The 19,673-nt window shown below is 40.1% G+C and overlaps 1 non-coding gene across 1 annotated transcript; it reads left to right on the top strand.

The window, feature by feature from the left end:
- The first annotated feature begins 6,631 nt into the window (after positions 1-6,631).
- On the top strand, positions 6,632-6,738 carry LOC132673944 (U6 spliceosomal RNA). The gene has a single exon (XR_009608278.3). It is a non-coding gene; the product is annotated as a U6 spliceosomal RNA (small nuclear RNA).
- The last annotated feature ends 12,935 nt before the right edge of the window (positions 6,739-19,673 follow it).

The raw sequence follows: 19,673 nt of genomic DNA, 5'->3' as shown, positions 1-19,673 counted from the left end.
GTCATTTCATTTCTAATTAACCCCAACTTCCCACTTTTATCCATGTGCTCAAACCATAGTTTAACTAAAACTAGTATTCCAAATTCTTCCCCCTCTGCCTCCCAAGTCAATTCTGCATCATATGGACAGCAGTATTTAGGGCTAAGAAAACTTGATCTAAATCATCACTTCTCTTTTTAAGAATGTATTTTCCTTCATTGGGCCTCTTTAAGGGGCACAGCATGACAGTTTTCTTTATAATATTTCACCAGGTTTCAGTAATGAAACTGCCTTGGTAACGAAGAAAGTAATACTATAATCAAGTGTGACTGTGGGTGTCTGCCAGTCACACAGAAACAACGAAGAAAGCTCTGGAAAAGAACATGAAAGTTAATGAGTTTGCTCTGCAGGTAGTTTGCCTGTGTTCCCCTAGTCCTTTGCTGTGAGGACACTGTCCTGACTGTGTCCTGGGTGCCGGCACCTGTCCTTCTGTCCTCTCCCCTGTGGCTCCTGCAGTGGGCCTCACTTCAACTCGTGTGTTTGAGGTTGTCTGTCCTTCCACTCTGGCTGCAGCAACTGACCAGCTACATAGCAGGGATGATTGACAAACAATAGAAGGACCCATGTTTCAGAAGGCGTTTTAAATTCCAGGGAAATATATCTGTGAGCTCTAAAGGAAATGCTGGGGGACCGCACCTGATGAGCAACTAATCAACACTCTCGATGTCGTCATTAGAGCGTGTCCTCTTAGTAACAGGATTGGAATAACTAGACTCCCTGGAACCAGAGGGTCAGATCCAGGCAAAATTAGCTCAGCTTTTCATCAGGGTAATGACTGTAATCTTTGGCATTCCCTACAGTGCTTTATGGTCAGGGATCTTGGGGAGAGCTTGCTAACAATCTCAGCAGAGGCCTGTGGGCTTCAGGATGGACAATAATATTCATCTACTTTTTAAAAAAATTTTCTTTAATGTTTATTTTTGAGAGGGAGAGAGCATGCGAGCAGGGGAGGGACAGAGAGAGAGGGAAACACAGAATCCGAAGCAGGCTCCAGGTTCTGAGCTGTCAGCACAGAGCCCTATGCGGGGCTTGAACTCACAAGCTGTGAGATCATGACCTGACCCCAAGTCGGATGCTTAACCGACTGAACCACCCAGGCACCCCAACATTCATTTACTTCTTACTGGTCTATGGTGTGCTCTCACATGGGGCTGCCTGCAAGGACCATGTCTATCAAACCACAATATTACCAGTAATAATACACCTTTGAATAAATATTTCTATCAAGGACTCAGTGATCCATGTGGAGTCCAAAAGTGGAGAATCACATGGCAAAGCTGTCTGTAAACAGTGCATTCAGCAAGAGTGGGACAAGTACAATACCTTGCCACCAACTATCCATCAGTCCCCATTAAGGGCTTGAATCCAAACACCCAGAAACTGAGTGTGAAACAGACCTGTTTTCTATGAAATGTACTATAAGCAGAATACTATTTTTGCTCCAGATGATATTTCTGAGAATACAAGAAAAAGAGAGAAAGAAAAGATAGACAAAACAACAAGAATAATTCCACAAATATGATGATGAGTTTTCTCAAGAAAGTTTATAATCAGTAGTTTTCATTTTGCCCAGAGAAGAGACAGAGTCATAAAAGCACAAGATTTTAGAGCAGGAAGGTATCTTGGATATATATACACTAATTTTCTTATTTTATAAGAAAAAAATAATGTAAACTAACTTTTCCCCTCAAGCAATTAAGAATAGGTTTCCAGGGGTGCTTGGGTGGCTCAGTCAGTTAAGCATCTGCTCTTGATTTTGGCTCAGGTCATGATCTCATGGTTCATGAGTTCGAGCCCCATCTTCCTTGGGATCCTCTCTCTCTCCCTCTCTCTCTCTGCCCCTCCCCCTCTCGCTTTCTTCCCCCCCCCCCCCAAAAAAAAATAAACTAAAAATATATTTTTTTTAAAAGAATATGTTTCCCTTGAAGGGGAAAGAGCCAGGTAGAGCCAGGGCATAAGGCACTGCCTGAGGAGGGGAGGGCTCTGTGGGATTCTCCATGACCAAATTGCACACAAGGATCAAAATGCTGAAAGGGAAAATAAGAATGCCAGAAGGACAGATAGAAAGAAACACCAATGTACTGCCCACATTCTCCTAGACTTTCCTTGAGCCCACCCTGAACTTCAAGCAAAAATGAGGATCTCGAGTCTAAAATGAATGCAACAAATTACAATCCAATGTCAAGTAAAACTGCCACATGCATTTCTGGGAAGCCTTGACAGTACTCCTATAAAATGTGGCAATAAGCACATGCCTTCTGCCAAATATAGACCTTTGCTCTATGTTCCCTACTAATAATGTTAAATAAGACATGAATGAATAGAGATAATTAATGAAACCAGGAAGCAAGGGCCTACAAGCTCTTCCATTTGAACTTAGGATAGTAAAATACATAATTAAAAATATGTACTTTTGACAATTAAAGAGTGCCATTTGCCAAACTCTCTAACAATGCTATAGTCTCACACTGCTTCTAAAAATTCCTTTCACAGTTGCTACTATAGAAGTTTACGTTCTGCACTATTCTTAGCTCCCAGCTAGGTCTCCAGCAGTTGGAGAATTCCGGGGAGTCCTCAATGCCAAATTCCAAGCCATGAAGCTCATACCACCACTTCAAACTTCTCTTTTTAGAGCAAATGCATGACTTTAGGTTTTAGTTATCAAAAAAATGTTGCTTTTAAATATAATGTAGACTAAAACGAAGATTTTTCTATAGCAAACTTTTAAAATAACAATTTCAATGAAAACTTATGACAAGGGTAGCCATGGGGGTGTAAATGAAAAAAAAAAAAAATATATATATATATATAATAAAAGTGATTTTTTTAAATAAGCATCAGACTTGGGGCACCTGGGTGGCTCAGTCGGTTGGGCATCCGACTTCGGCTCAGGTCATGATCTCGCAGTTTGTGAGTTTGAGCCCTACATCGGGCTCTGTGCTGACAGCTCGGAGCCGGCAGCCTGCTTCGGATTCTGTGTCTCCCCCTCTCTCTGCCCCTCCCCTGCTCATGCTCAGTCTCTCTCTATCTCTCAATAATGAATAAATGTTAAAAAAAATTTTTTTTAAATAAGCATCAGACTTAATATATGGCTCTAGTACCAAACTTTCAAAGAAAATTGATATTTCACATAGTAGAGCAATTTGATCAATAAATTTAACAGGTGATACTGAATGCATTTCTCAGTCTCTCAGAGTAATTCATTAATCGCATATTTATTGAGCACCTACTATGAGCCAGCACTAAATGGTTGTGGGTAAAACAAAAATCCCAGACTCTGTGGAGCTTACATTCTAGTGGAAAGAAACAGAAACAAAAATAAACATTAGAAAAAAAACCCAGAAATTATGTAGTGTATTAGAAGGGGTAAACACCATGCAAAAACAGAACAGGTAAGAAGATCAGGGCAGAGATACTATACAATTTTAAATAGGGTGGCCTAGAGTAGCTCATTGAGAAGGTGATGTTCAAAAAGGCTTACAGCAGGTGAAGGAGCTAGTCTTGTATGTATACAGTGGAAGAGATTTCCAGGAAGTGGCCTGTGCAAAGGCCCTGAGGTGGAGCACATTGGCTTGTGTGAGGAGGAGAGAAAGTATAATAGAAGATGAGGTCAGAGATTAATAGAGGCCCAGTTCATACAGGAATTTGTAGGCCATTGTTAGTATTTTGGCTTTTATACTTAGAGTTTGATGCAGAGGAATGACATGACCTGACTCAAGCTTTATAAGGATCAGTTCTTGTTGAAACAAATAGTAAAGAGCAAGGATGGAACCAGGGAGACCAGTTAGGGGTGAGAGACAATAGTAAGCTTTCACCAGGGTGCTAATAGTGGAAATGATGAGAATTGATCAGATAAAGCATTCTGTTTAAAGGTAGAGCAAATGAGATTTTCTGACTAATTGGATGTGGGGCAAGAGAGAAAGAGAAGATGAGGTATAACTCTAGGAACTTGGCTCTGAGCAGTTAAAAGGGTGGGTACTGCCACCAACCAAGATGGAGACAAATGGAGAATTCCTGCAGGGGTGAAGATCAGACGCTCCACTTTGGATATATTGTTGAAGATACTATTTAGCTCTTCTGGTGGAGATTTCAAGAAGGAAGTGAATAAAGGCAACTGCTTCAAAGAATTTCACTGCAAAAGAAAGCCAAGAAATGGGTGGTGACTAGCAGGGATGGTAGAGACATTAGAAAGCTTTGGTTTTCATTATTTAAGATGGAAAATGGTATATTTGTATATGATAATAAAGTTCCAAGAAAGCGAGGGGCACCTGGGTGTCTAGGTTGGTTAAGCAAATGACTTCAGCTCAGGTCATGATCTCATCGTTTATGGGTTCGAGCCCCACATTGGGCTCTGTGCTGTCAGCTCAAAGCCTGGAGCCTGCTTGGGATTCTGTGTCTTCCTCTCTCTCTCTGCCCCTCCCCCACTCATGCTCTGTCTCTGTCTCTCTCTGTCTCTCTCTCTCTCTCTCTCAAAAATAAAATAAATATTACAAAAAAGTTTAATAGTTCCAAGAAAGTAAAAAAATTGATGAAGTAGGAGAGAGAGGGGAGAATTGACTTTTAGTAGGCAGGAAACGGTGGGATCCAACACTCAAGTGGAAGCATTAGCTTCCTCACTAAGGTGAGACCATAGAAACAAGTGCTGATGGTGGGGCTAATGGATGCAGATGGAGCATTATCTTTCAGTTGTGATTGAGGACGATGGAGGAGGTATTTGAAGATTGAGGAGAGATGTGAAAAAAAACTAGAAATGTGGGAAAGTCAAGAGAATCAAGAAACGTAATTTTCAGGCAGCATTCGGGATAAAGCAGAAAGCACTGGAGGCTCACTTCAAGTAGGTAGTCACTAATTTATAGTGGAATAAATTTGGGAAAATTCGGGGTGCCTGGGTGGCTCAGTCCGTTGAGCATCTGACTTTGGCTCAGGTCATGATACCATGGTTTGTGAATTCGAGCCCCACCGTCCAACTTCGGCTCAGGTCATGGTCTCATGGCTTGTGAGTTCAAGCCCCACCATCGGGCTAGCTGCTGTCAGCACAGAGCCTACTTCGGATCCTCTGTCTCCCGCTCTCCCTCTGCCCCTCCCCCATTCATGCTCACTCTCTCTCTCTCAAATATAAATAAACAGTTTTAAAAATTGGACAAATTACACAGTCAGGCAAGATTGTCTGTTTTCCTCTCGTTCTTCTCAGATTCATTGGTGTGGGTATGTAGTGGACAGAATTGGTGGCTTGAGCAAGGAAGAACACTGAAGCCAAAAACAGGCAAAGGAATTGGGGGTATATGCAACAGAGTAATTACACTGACTGCAAATGGAATTTAAACTTGGTCAAGATAGAAAAGAGGAGGCACCTGAGTGGCTCAGTTGGTTAAGTGCCCGACTCTTGGTTTCAGCTCAGGTCATGATCTAATAGTTCACGAGTTCAAGCCCCGAGTTGGGCTCTGCAGTGACAGCGCCTAGCCTACTTGGAATTCTCTCTGCCTCTCTCTCTCTCCCATTCTCTCTCTCTCTCTCTCTCTCTCTCTCTCTCTCTCTCTCAATAAAATAAACATTTTTTTAAAAGTAAAGTTATAAAATAAAAAGACAGAAAAGACATCAGGAGGGTGACAGTGACAAGGAAGTAGGATCAATGGGTTTGGAGATCTGGGTGGGATCAAATGTTTGGAATCATGATTCTAGAATGAGTGAGCTAGAAGATAGAAAGTGATAATCATGGAGTAGGAAGAGATGAAGATATTGCAATTATAAGTAATGACAAAATTCGGAGTAACATCTTTTTATTTGCCCCAGGACAATCACTACAGAGAAGAAAAATAGAATGTGACCAGAGGAAAATGAAGGGGGGGTTAAACACACAACTGTTGAAAGAATCAAAGCTTTTCAGAAGGGACTGCTACACTGCCTCCTTGGGAATTTTGTGGGTGTGGAGAAAACAGTAAGCAGCAGCAGCCAGTGTGAGAAAAGGACTCTGGGAAGACTTCATTTTCACAAACAACTATCTGCAATTATTTCACCAATTCGAAGTTCATTTGAGTTCTAACACTACCCTTGTAATGTGCACTTAGCACATTAGTCATCTACACCTCAGTATAAATTCTGATAATTGGAGTGTTCTAATATTCTCCTGCCTCTGAACTTAGATTTGAGCAAGTGGAAGTTCTGAGTAGAAAAATTGAACAGATGGAATAAGAAACCTTGAGTGATATTCACATCAGCATTATTCATAAGAGCTAAAAAGAAAACAACCCAAGCGTCCATCAACTGATGAATAGATAAATACAATGTGGTATATCCAAACTGTGGGATATTATATAGCCACAAAAAGATCTGAAGTCCCGATATATGATACAACATGGATGAACCTTAAAAACATTACACTGAAGAGTGCCTGGGAGGCTCCATCGGTTAAGCAGCCCACTTCAGCTCAGGTCATGATCTCACGGTCCGTGAGTTCAGGCCCCATGTTGGGCTCTGTGCTGACAGCTGAGAGCCTGGAGGCTGCTTTGGATTCTGTGTCTCCTTCTCTCTCTGTACTTCCCCCACTCGCTTGCTCGCTCTCTCTCTCTCTCTCTCTCAAAAGTAAACAAACATTGTGCTCACTTCAGCAGCACATATACTAAAATTGGAACGATACAGAGAAGATTAGCATGGCCCCTGTGCAAGGATGACACGCAAATTCGTGAAGCGTTCCATATTTTTGAGAAACGGGAACCCTCTTGCACTGTCGGTGGGAATGCAAACTGGTGCAGCCGCTCTGGAAAACAGTGTGGAGGTTCCTCAAAAAATTAAAAATAGAACTACCCTATGACCCAGCAATAGCACTGCTAGGAATTTACCCAAGGGATACAGGAGTGCTGATGCATAGGGGCACTTGTACCCCAATGTTTATAGCAGCACTCTCAACAATAGCCAAATTATGGAAAGAGCCTAAATGTCCATCAACTGATGAATGGATAAAGAAATTGTGGTTTATATACACAATGGAGTACTACGTGGCAGTGAGAAAGAATGAAATATGGCCCTTTGTAGCAATGTGGACGGAACTGGAGAGTGTTATGCTAAGTGAAATAAGCCATGCAGAGAAAGACAGATACCATATGGTTTCACTCTTATGTGGATCCTGAGAAACTTAACAGAAACCCATGGTGGAGGGGAAGGAAAAAAAAAAAGAGGTTAGAGTGGGAGAGAGCCAAAGCATAAGAGACTCTTAAAAACTGAGAACAAACTGAGGGTTGATGGGGGGTGGGAGGGAGGGGAGGGTGGGTGATGGGTATTGAGGAGGGCACCTTTTGGGATGAGCACTGGGTGTTGTATGGAAACCAATTTGACAATAAATTTCACATTAAAAAAATTAAACAAACATTAAAAATTTTTTAATTAAAAAAATTACACTGAACAAAAGATGTCAGAAACAAAAAGCCATATATTGTATGATTCCATTTATATGAAATGTTCAGAATTGACAAATCTAGAGACAGAAAATAGATTAGTGGTTGCCTAGAGCTGTGGCTCCAGGGAGATTGTGAGTGATGGCTAAGGGGTATGGGTTTCCTTTTGGAGTAATAAATAGGTTCTAAAATTGATTGCCATGATGGATGCATACCTCTAAATCTACTAAAAAGCCACTTTAATGGGTGAATTGTGTGGTATGCAAATTATGTCTTTTGAAAAAAAGAAACCTTGCGTGAGCTTTGGACAGCTGCAGGACAGCATTAAAATAGACTACGGGAAAGAAGAATCTGGAAAACACTGAAAGAAGCTCTTTATCTTTCCTGAAATTTGACCTGAGCCCTGCTGCTAAGTCACACACCATGGGTGTCTCTTAAATCTACTCCATCACTATCTTGGGGCTGTTAGCCTTCCTCACAGAAATACGCATGGACCAAACTAACCTAGGCAGGTTTTCAGAGCACAGTGTTTAGAGTTCAGTTTCTAAATCCAAGCAAAAAAGGATTCAAAGCTCTCTCTGCCATAGGCTGCGTGTGTGACTTTGCACAAAGTCTCCTTACCACTTTGGTCTCAATTTCCAATGGAAATAATAACAGTGCCTATCTTACAGGACTGTTGTAAGAATTAAATGAGATTAGAAAGCCATAGCACTTTAAAGCAGCTGGCACAGGGGGCACCTGAGTGGCTCAGTCGGTTGAGCTTCTGACTCTTGATTTTGACTCAGGTCATGATCCCAGGGTCATGGGATCTAGCCTTTCATCCAGCTCCATGCTGAGCACAGAGCCTGCTTAAGATTCTCTCTCTCTCTCTCTCTCTCTCTCTCTCTCTCTCTCTGTCTCTCACTCTCACTCTCTCACTCTCTCCCTCTCCCTTCCCCCACCCCTCTCCCCTGCTTGCACTCTCTCTCAAAATTAAAAAAAAAAATAGCTGGCACATAATAACTGCTAAATAATTATACAACTTTAGGAATGTAAAGAGAGGGAGATAGAGAGTCCAACAAAATTTAAGGTGTACACTCCAGCACCCCACATTTATGTCCTTCCAGGCCAGGCAAACTGGAAAGAAGAGACATGTGTTCAAGAGAAGTATATTTCGCCCCCTTCCTTCTCTCGCTACCCAGTACTTCCTAACTGACAAATATGCCCGTCTTTGGGTAAAATCTGCTCTTGCGACAAAGAAGAAATGGTAATAGTGCAGGGACAGCTACATTTCCACCCAAATACTCAACAGTGTTAGGTCCAATGCAAAAGAACTGCTGTACTGTCACCTTTTGTGAAAGAAGCAGGCCCAATGTCATCAAATGGCCTTCATAAGCTTATAAAGTAAAATTCTCCAGAAATATATTTTATGCATTTGATATTAAGAATCAAATAGGAATTTACTACCAGATGACTAAAACACTTGCTGAACTTGTAGATGTCATGTTCTATTGGGCATACAGATCTCCAGATACATTTAAGATTACAATTTATTAAGCAGTATAATCAAAGTAGGTACAGGCTATGGTGCCACATGAAAGAAAAATTAGTTCTATCAATCTAGGAAGGCTTCAGAGAGGAGGTGTCCTTTCAGCAGGCCTCGGAAGGGTGAGAAGTTCTAAAGCTGGGGAGGAAAGGAGGGACTGAGTAACTTCACAGGTGGATTTCATAGCAAGGGGATAGTGAGTAAAATGGGGAGTGTGGAGATCAGGTAGGCAGGGACAGGTTGCAGAGGTTTTGACTGCCAGGCTAGAGGTTTGGACCTTATTGTGTAAATTAAAGGAGGCAGAGAAGTGGTATGATAAAATCTGTGTTTGAGAGAAGAATTGTGGAATGTAACTTTAAACATATATACAAATAAATTAATATATAAATAATATATATAATTCACAATAGCAACAAAAATGTATAGTACCTAGAAATAACTCTAATGAAAGATTTTGTGTCAAAGACTCTTAGTTGTCCTTCAATACCCATTTGTCTTTCCTCCTGGTAATAGAATCTCTAGCTGAGCATGTAACCACGCAGAATGAAGACTACCTTCTAGTGTCCTCTGGATGAACAGAAAGTCAAGGGGCAAGGCACTGCAGAGCCCTGGGAAAGGACGCTGTTTCACACATTACACCACAAGTGATTATCCATCCCGCTTCTCTTAGCAAAGGCCAGTGCCTCTATCTGCACTCAGGACCCAGACTCCTCTTTCAACAACTTTTCTTCATTAACTACCCCTCCTTTGTCTTACAAAATCTGTGGCTCACCCTCCATTAGTATCATTCCCACTGGCTGACAAATATTTTCCAATATCTATAGTCATTAAAATCAAGAACTTTCTTGTCTCCATACCCACTTCCAGCCACTGCCCTACCTCCCTGCTTCCAAAAACGGCCATTTTTTGAGATTTAAATGCATAGTTGCCCCGCTTCTTCATTTGTTATTGTCTCTTTAGCCTGTTCCAAACTGTCCTGGGAACTCACTGTGACACTAACTATAGACGTTCATAGTGTCAATTCTCCCCTCCACTTTTCTATTCTCTCCTAATTTAACCCAAAACGCAGCATTCGATGCCACTGTCTCACGTTCTTCCTTTTGTAATACTCATCTTGCACACCTTCCTGGCTTTCCAACTCCCTTTCTGGCTGCTCCTACCCAGTGTCCTTGCTTCTCCTCCTGTACTGACCTCTTAGTACTGGACTTCCATAGAGCTCAATCTTGGACACTTTCTTCTTTCTCTACATTCTCTCCCCTAAAATGTTCTCTTCTATTCCCATGACTTTAAATAGCATCTATAAAAGATGATGACTTCAAAATTAGATTTTCCAGCCCAAATTTCTTCTCCCAACTCCTGTCTAGTATACCTGTCTCCGTGTGGATGTCTTAGGTATTTCAATTTTATCAAGTGTGCAGCCACACTCCTAATTTATACACAAACAAACAAAAAACAAACCTGTTTTCCTCTCACTTATCCTCCCTCACCAAGAGTTGTTCATGATAAACACCTGCATGTCAGCGGTGGGGCCCCTGGGTGCACCATTTAGAGCTCCCTTCAAGAAAACCTCTCTCAGAGGGCATGGTTGGTCTCTAGGTGCACACCTTCAGATCTGTTTTGATGTTCATTGTTCACTCTGAGGCAGTGCTTCCTGCGGCTGCTCCCAGGATGACTAAAAGCAGTAAGAGAACTAGAAGCAGGTGGTTTCAATGCAGGACTCCTCTAATGGGCAACCTTGGTCCAGGAACTCCCCACTAACCTATCCAACACTTTCTGAAAATGGCACTGAGGTCTGAAATTCTTCCTAAATAACCCTTACTTCCTTGCCCCTTTCCTTTTTCAGGTGACAGACCTGCATCATGCTTTGGGGTCTCCCCACCTACCCATGCTCCCTCCCTATAAATATCTATGGGAATGAATCATTAATGAACCAAACAGTTGACCACATCAGTGCCTCATTCAAACACTATCTTTTAGTTAGTATAAGCTTTAAAAGGGTCTCTAAATTTTTTCTGTCTTGGAGCTATATTTTTATGTAATTCCTTGAGGAGGAAAGATCGGAACAGGATGACCTCCAGGCAAGCCTGTAGTGGCATTAAACCCCTGGATCCTCTCCCTAATGGATGTCTCCTGAAGCATCACAGGAAGGGGGCCATGAGGACAACACCTGACTGGTACCTACCAATGAGATAAGGCATCACTGGCTGGCTCATCGATACCTCACAATCTATAGAGTGGAAACTATCACCCTTGAAACATTTGCCCCAGAATCCAATTACCCATGTAGCTGGTCAAAATACATAAAGGAAGGTCAAGCAAGTTGGGTTAACAATGAGGACATTGGGTGGGATACATTTTCTGAGGAGGCTATGGCTCTAACATTTTTAGGAATTGCCCACATCATTTCTCTTTTCACATCGCTAAATTCTGAAAAGACCGAGATAACTTTTTTGGTAACTTCTTTGGGAAGCCATCGAAAAGACCTAACTCCCATGCCAACAATGTTGGGATGGGTCTAAATATATAAAATTCCTAAAAGCAAAGTCACTTTTCATTGGCAAAAAAAAAAAAATCTACTATTTCTCAAATAACTATGCTCATAGCTAAAGTCTGGCTATTTAAAGTCATGAGGCTATTTTTTAACTATTACCCATTACCCAGATGCAGTTTTCCCTACCTGTGAGATATTTACTATAATTCTTAAAAAGAAACCAACTCTCCCCTATGCACAATTTTCAAACCTATTAAATGCTTATATGGCAACCACAAGAAGGTTTGGCTAGTTTAGAAAGAGCAGAGAAAAACCAAAGTATTGAGCCAAATTCAAAGGTCCAGAACTATGAAAAAAGGAATCCAATTCATAAAGATCCATGAGTTTTCAACTTGGAATAATTCAAATATTACCTCCTCAGAGAAGCTTTCCATGACTGCTTAGTCTCAATTAGCTCACCACCCATCACCACCACCGCCCCCAACAAGTAACTCTACTGAAAGTTCTGCTTGGTTTTCTCTATAGAACTTAACACCAGCTAAAACTGTGCTCATGCATTTGCTTTTCTCATGTCTGTCTTTCCCTACTGAAACCTGAGGCCCAAGAGAGCAGAACAGCATGCATGCTGCACGTGGACTTCGTTGTCGGGAGTGAGGATACAGGTAATAACCAAGAGCTCTGTACACATTTGAAAAAGAGAAAGAAAACTGGCCATGATATGGGATTAATTATGCAGGCTGCTAGAATGTTGGCTACAAGATTCAAATGTGTTAGCACTCCTTGGTTTGGCAGAAAGAACCAAGAGCTTTTGACAGAGAAAGGTATAAAAGTTCCAGTGATATTGCTGTGGGAAACAAAGACACTCAGCTATTATTTTAATACCTATCAAAATGACTTTAGAAAAATCCAGGTTTTTCTCCTCAAAAAAAAAAAAAATCTTCTGTAGAATGTTGAATTTACATTTTGATGTTGGAGTAACCATTGTGTGCTGAGAGCTCTTCCCCAGGCCACATCAGTCCTAGAGAGCCAGGGAGATCATCAGGAATATAGTGACAGTTGCAGTAATCTTTGACTCTAGCCTCCAGTCTGTGAGGGCACTCCACTCCTAAAGGTCCAATCTTTGCCGATTCTTGTTGACCCGGGGTGGGGGTAGAGAGGCTCCACACACTCTGAGTCTTTTGTTAGACTTCTCTGCTCTTCCTTTGATGGCCTCTTCTATAAAGCAGCTCCTCTCCTCCCCGCTCTTTAGAGTTTCTTATTAGGCTACTAATGGCACTATACTCTGTTGGTTTTTATAGCTCTTACCCAGGATCTGAGATCAGATTTCTTCAGGTTCAAATCCAAGACAGTTAAGTCTTACACACAAAACTTCTCCGCTCCTATAATAATTAATCAGCCTTCCAAACCAAGGTACAAGTCTTTTCGTCAGTCTCCTATACCAAGGTGAGTTTCCTGACTATTCAGGATGTGTCTAGCAGTTTCTGGAGCCCCAGAGCCAAAGAATTCGTTCCTCAGTTGTCTCCCTATTTGCCTAGGAGCCCATATGCACATGACCTGATATCACAACATTCTCAATGATTAGTAGATTAGACTCCCTCCTACCTTGCACCCTACCATATTCCCTCGTCAAGGTAAAACTCTAATGTGGTATGAACTTGGTGCCTTTCAAGAGAATGGAAGTGCGAAATTTAGAAGCTCAGCTTATCAGTCAAAAGCTCTTTGTTTATTTCAGGATCTTACCTGAAACAGAGAAACATCATATGAAAGACAGAAAGAGAGAAACAGAGAAACAGGGAAAGAAAGAAAGAAAGAAAGAAAGAAAGAAAGAAAGAAAGAACAAACGAACGGAGGGAGGAAGGAAAATCAGTGGTTTGCTCTATAGTAAATAAAGGAGGAAAAAAACTGTGAATCAGTTAACATTTAGGACTTCTCTGTAGGAGTTGAATATTTCTCCTAAATACAGAGGTCAGCGGGCTGCCATGTAATATCTATTCAATCAGCTAGAACATTTTGCTCTTTAGTATAATGAAGCTTGTAAATAAAGCTAAGCTCTGAGTTGGTTCCCGAGGGGAAGATCATACAGTTTGCTTTGGTGGAATGTCAAGACGTAAGGGGAAAAAGTGATCATCAATAAACAAATGCACAGAACTGAATCATTACATTCTTTTTTGTAGACAAACCCTTCTTTATTTTGAGCCCTAAGTTAAGAAGTCACTGCTCCTCCTCTCTATAAATAACTTGGCACTTGGGGGCTACCATTTGTAATGGCCTGTAAGAGCCCCTCTGTACGTTTCCCCCATCATGTACCCATTGCATACCATTTGTTTGCATTCCATTTGTCAGCATGTGCATTTGCACTTGGTAGATTTGTGGGAAGGGGGAGAAGATCCAGCAGTCACACAAAACTCAACAAAAAAATTAAAGTGTTTATACTGCTGTGTTGGAAGTAGACTACCTTCAATAACCCCAGGAAACCTAATACTTGCTCCATTAAGCCTTCATAAAATCCATCTTCTTGCTTCCACACACACACACAGATTTGGTAAATTCAAAGAAAGGAAAACAGATCTGCCCCACACCCTAAATGGATGTGATTTTTTATTTCATTTCTGTCCATTTCTAAGCAATATGTAAATAAAGCAGGGGAATAAGAATAGAGCTTGATAAAAATCAAATGTCAAAGGGGCCAACCATAGTAAGCTAATAAAGCCTTGATCAAAATTAACCAGAGATAGTTATCTGGCTTAACTCTTCTTTTCCATCTGAATTACCATTCTTCCCCTATTCAGAACTGCCTTTAGAGGGCTGATTACTATTGTGGTACCATAATGGCTTAGGATTTCATTTTTAAGAATTCCAAGGTCCGTGAAGAACAGAGTAGACTGCTCTTTGGAATTTTACTTAACAACAACAACAAAGACAGAAACACTCATAAATACAGAGAACAAACTGGTGGCTGCCAGAGGTATGGGTGAAATAGGTGAAGGGGATTAACAGATACAAACTTCCACTTATAAAATTAATAAATGAAGACGATGGAAAGTACAGCATAGGGAATATAGTCAGTACATTGTAATAACGTCGTATGGGGACTACACTTATCATGGTGAGCCCTGAGTGATGTATAAAACTGCTGAATCACTATGTTGTACATCTGAAAGGATATAACGTTACATGTCAACTGTACTCCAATAGTAAAAATTTTAAATTAAAAAGAAGGAAATATTCATTTATACTGTTTTTCAATTTCTCTTCTGAAAATATTTTTGTTACAAGATTAAAATCAGATATATACTAAAAGGAGCAATTTTGTTGCTGAGATTCTTTTTGAAAGAGGGAAAATGAACAACTAATATGGGCAGAAAATGGCAGCTGTCTCTGCCACTATTTGGGCTATCCTTGACCTTCAATTTTCACAGGAAGTAAGGACTTAGGAACCTCCAGCCCTAAGGGAGGTCCTACAGATCTGTTTGTGGCAACTGTAATTCTTGGAACTTAGTGTTCTCTTAAATTCCCACCCCACCCACACCACTGCATGACTGCATAATGCAATTCTTTCAGTCTTTGCCCTGGGCACACATTAAGCAATCTAAATCCCACAGTTAGAATCTCACCAAAAGAAGAGGAAGGGGAGAGGGGAGTATCTAATGATGAAAGAACAAAGATTTTTTTTTTTCATACTGTGCTAAAACAGAGTAAAACTTCCAAATGAAAATGTTTGGGTTTTTGGTTTTGTTTCACTTAAGTTCCATTTTAAGAGGTCTATCTAAGGCATATGCAAAAAATCACTGGCCCTTACAAAACATCCATCTCTCCAAAGAGAGACCCATTAAATATTTCAGAAGTAAACTTTGAGTTGGCATCTTTCAAAACACTTATTTCCAAAAAATCTTCAAGCTAGAATTACAATTGTCTGGAATCCAATCTGTCACTGAACAAAACCTCAAAGGCATCATTCGTAATGGTGAAGTGGACTGAAGGGCAGACACACTGACAGCTGGCTCATTTCTTGCTTTGCCATGTAAATCCACTTTAACATAACTGGCTTGCACCCTAACTTTCAGAGTGATGGCTCTGCCTAGAAGCCAACCTAATTGGATAAGCTTATAACATATTTCCATAATGACAAAGAATCAGACCAAGCCTTCTAAGATTTCCATAGTCAGTCTAATGGAAAGACTGCTGGACAGAGAATGTTACCATTTAATGAATTGGATCCCTGCCCAAATTAGTCAATCCATCTATGCCTCAGTTTCCCATGTTAGAAATGAACATATCTGATAGCTTCTTGGTTCACGGAGAAGAATGAGATTCTGGTCTTTCTCCTGAACAAGTCAATTAAAATACTAGGTTATATGTGTGGAAAGATGCATTCAGCAAATAGTGAGAGCACTGAAAGAATTAACAACATGCCTGCAAGATTTAACAGACTTTCTTATTATACAATATTATTCTTATTATACAATATATTCTTATTATACAATAAGTATTCTTATTATACAACAAGATAATTAAGTAATAACAATAATAATAATAATTAGTTACTATTTATTACATAACTATATGCTCTGTGACCACCTTTACTTAAATATTCATTTAATCTTGAGCAAATAATTATATGGCAACTATTATTACTATCAGTTTACAAAGAAACAGACTCTCTGAGATATGAAGTGATTTTTCCAAGTTCATTCATCTAGTAAGTGGAAAATCTGGAAAATAAGCCCATGCCTCTCTGATTCTAAAACCACCTACATTTATTAACTTTCCAATGGCAGAGAATCAAGATTTTGATGTATATGAATTAGTTAAGGATCATCAATAAATATACATAGATCAATTTATTTATAATATGTGTATACATATGAATACCTATGTATAGTCTTTGAACACCATATACCTTAAGTAATAAACTGGGGATTTGTAAGCGTGTACATGGACAATTTGTTAAGTTTGTCATTCCATCATCCACTAAGGAATCTGTACCTGAGGAAATTATTCACTTTGTCTATGACCATCTAGAAAATCAGGAGCTGTGACTGTACAATTTCTCCTTTGCTTCCCCACCCACTACCCTGACTTGATCTCTTGGTTAATTAACTCCTAACTGTCCAAATATAAAAGACTCAAACACTCAGCTCAGCTGTCACCTCTGCTAGAATGACTTGGCTGAACTCTGGCCTTCCCTCTGCCCTAAATCTGACTTTGGTGACCTAGCACTTTTCACACAGTGTTTACTTGTCTTCTGTTTACCTCCTGTCTTTTCCACTAAAAAGCGTTCATTGTCTTATTCATCTGTCTCTAGCACATAGCACAATGTCAGTTACATAGCCAGTAGACGTTTAACTAATGTGTGATGTATGGATAGATGAATACTCGGAACCCAGAATACCTGAACTTCCAATTAGTAGTGACACTGCTTTATAATTGAATATCCAATTTCCAAATTACATTCCTGTGATGGCAAAACTGTTCTTTGAAACCTCTTAGGGAATACAGGTATTTGAGGTCTAAATATTAGAACTGGGAATACCTATGTCTAAATTTGGGAGTCTATTCAAACTATGAATCAGTGACTTCTTTATGGGGAGGATTGCCCCTCAATTATCAATTTCAACCTCTCTCTTTGCATTTATGATCCCAAAACAGATAGAAGGGTATTTATTTTGCTATACCAACAAAAACTGAAATTCAAACTTATGGAGGAAGGAGGGGCACCTGGGTGGCTCAGTCAGTTAAGCATCTGACTCTTGATTTCGGCTCAGGTCATGATCTTGTGGTTCATGAGATCAAGCACTGCATCAGGCTCTGCCTTGAGAGCACAGAGCCTGCTTGGGGTTCTCTCTCTCCTCTCTCTCTCTCTGCCCCTCCCCTCCTCACTCTCTATCTCTCTCTCTCTCTCTCTCTCTCTCAAAATAAATAAATAAACTTCAAACTTATGGAGGAAGTAAAAAGAAAATGCAAAATTTTCAGTAAACTGAAGGAGCCCCACTCAATATTTCTTTGTGCAAATCTAGGGCACAAATTTCTAAGTACTCAAATGCTAAAAAACTTAAAATCTACTACTCTTTCAACTACATTCACAAACTTAAGAAAAAGAAAAAGAAATTTTTCAAAACAAAAAGCAAATCTCAAACTCAGAAAACTCCTAACTCAGAAGTTTTCTGAGTTTGAGTTTTCTCAAACTCTGAAAGCTGAGTACACACAGAGGCACCCTGGACCATTTAAACACCCAGTTTTGTATGTGCTATCACATATCATGACACCATTCAAGATACTTTTAACTTCAGTAACACTTTTTGGTTGGACTATTTTAAATATTACATTGAATCAACTGGCTAAAAGTGAAAGCAGCAAGCGAAGGTAGGTATCAGAGTGGAACATTTTTTAAAACACCCCAACCTAAAAACAATGCTGAAGGGAGGGCTACTTCCTTACACTGCAAACAAAGGAAGGAAAGTGAATAAGGCAGCGGTCTTCACCAAAGGCTCTGACTCAAAACAACATTTAAAGTTCAAACTAAACGGTCCTTTTCATCTCTTCTATGGTGCACACTGTACAAGGGCATGAGTGTCTCAAGGTTCATCTGTGTGAGTGGTAAACTGGCAGAGAATTAATTGTGCTGGGGCACCTACAGTCATTTACCTTGGTGGGATGATAATGACAGGCTGTTTAGCCTCTTGCTTTTCCCTGGTTTAAAGAGATCCTAATGCTTTTCATGATACCAACTATTTTCTTGTCCATTTATAAACTGAAGCAGAGAAAACTAGAACATAACATCCCAAATATGTTAAATATTAACTTCTCTCGTGATGTGCACATGAGAGGGAAAATAAATTATAAAACAACTTCACTGTGTTTGATTGGGGTTTGGGGGGATTATTTTGCTACATATATTTGGTTTATTCATAGGTTATTTTTTATTGGTGGCTATTTTTGATAGGCTGTTAGGTAACTTGAGGCCATGTTCTGAAAACAGCTGCCTCTTTCATTCCCAAAAGTCCAACAATTGAACAATTTAAATATTCTTTCCACTAAATCAGTTGTTGGAATTCTAGGAAACTCAACCTGAAAGAGCTGTATGATGCTTAAAGAGAACGCAACATGTTTAACCACATTTCTACTCTCTGTTAGTAGAATTTTTTTTTCTGCAATACTTCACTAACAGAAAAATCATAGTGTCATCTTTAAACAAGTTGCCAAGGAAAAATAGCTATAGACTGTGTCCAATCTTAAAGAATCAATTCCACAAATCATCAAAATAATCAAATTTGCTTGTCATGCATAATATATTATTCTAGACATATAATGATATATGTGGTTAAACCTCATGCTATGGTATCTATTACAACTAAGGAAAAACAGAGATGGGATGATATAGTGGACTGAAATGAAGCTTTGGGACTAGACTAGACACTCCTAGAATTAAATCCTGTTTCACTGCCTACTGGGTACAGTAGTGTTGAGTGCTGATTTCCAAATCCATTAAGTAGACCTGTAAAGCACCTGAGACAAATGGACAAACAGTAGATCATAACCATCACCATTCAACAATTATTTGTTGAGTGTCCACAGGTACCAGGACTGTTCTAAGCACTTAGAATACAGACAGAACTTTTCAGGGTGCTTGGGTGGCTCAGTCAGTTAAGTGGCCGACTTCGGCTCAGGTCATGATCTCGTGGTCCGTGAGTTCGAGCACCGCATCGGGCTCTGTGGGGATAGCTCGGAGCCTGGAGCCTGCTTCTGTTTCTGTGTCTCCCTCTCTCTCTGCCCCTCCCCAGCTCATGCTCTGTCTCTCTCTGTCTCAGAAATAGATAAACATAAAAAAATTTTAAAAAAAGAATACAAACAGAACTTTTCACTATCTAGAAGTTGTCATCTAGTAAAAGAACACGGGTAATAAACAAACAAAAAGAGTGCAATATACAGTATTATAGAAGATGAAAAGAGCTATGGCAACAAATAGAACAAGGTGAGAGGAATTGGTAGAACCAGAGAGAGGTTTTGGCAATTATCTGTAGCATGGTCAAGGGAAGCCTCACTGGGAAGGTGCTATCTTGGCAAAGGCCAGAAAAAGGTGAGGCAGTGAGCCATATAGCTATCTGAGGGAAGTGAGTTTCAGGTGGAGGTAACAGCCTTAGAAAAGAAGTCTACCCTGGAGATACAAACAAATTCAGAGTTTGGGCATATCAAAGGCATTACCATGAGACTAAATGAGATTCCTGGGGAG

Source organism: Panthera onca, chromosome C1, assembly GCF_046562875.1.
Source record: "Panthera onca isolate mPanOnc1 chromosome C1, mPanOnc1 haplotype 2, whole genome shotgun sequence".
Taxonomy (NCBI): domain Eukaryota; kingdom Metazoa; phylum Chordata; class Mammalia; order Carnivora; family Felidae; genus Panthera; species Panthera onca.
Note: the sequence above shows the minus strand (reverse complement) of the source record. Positions and strands in the feature narration are given on the sequence as shown.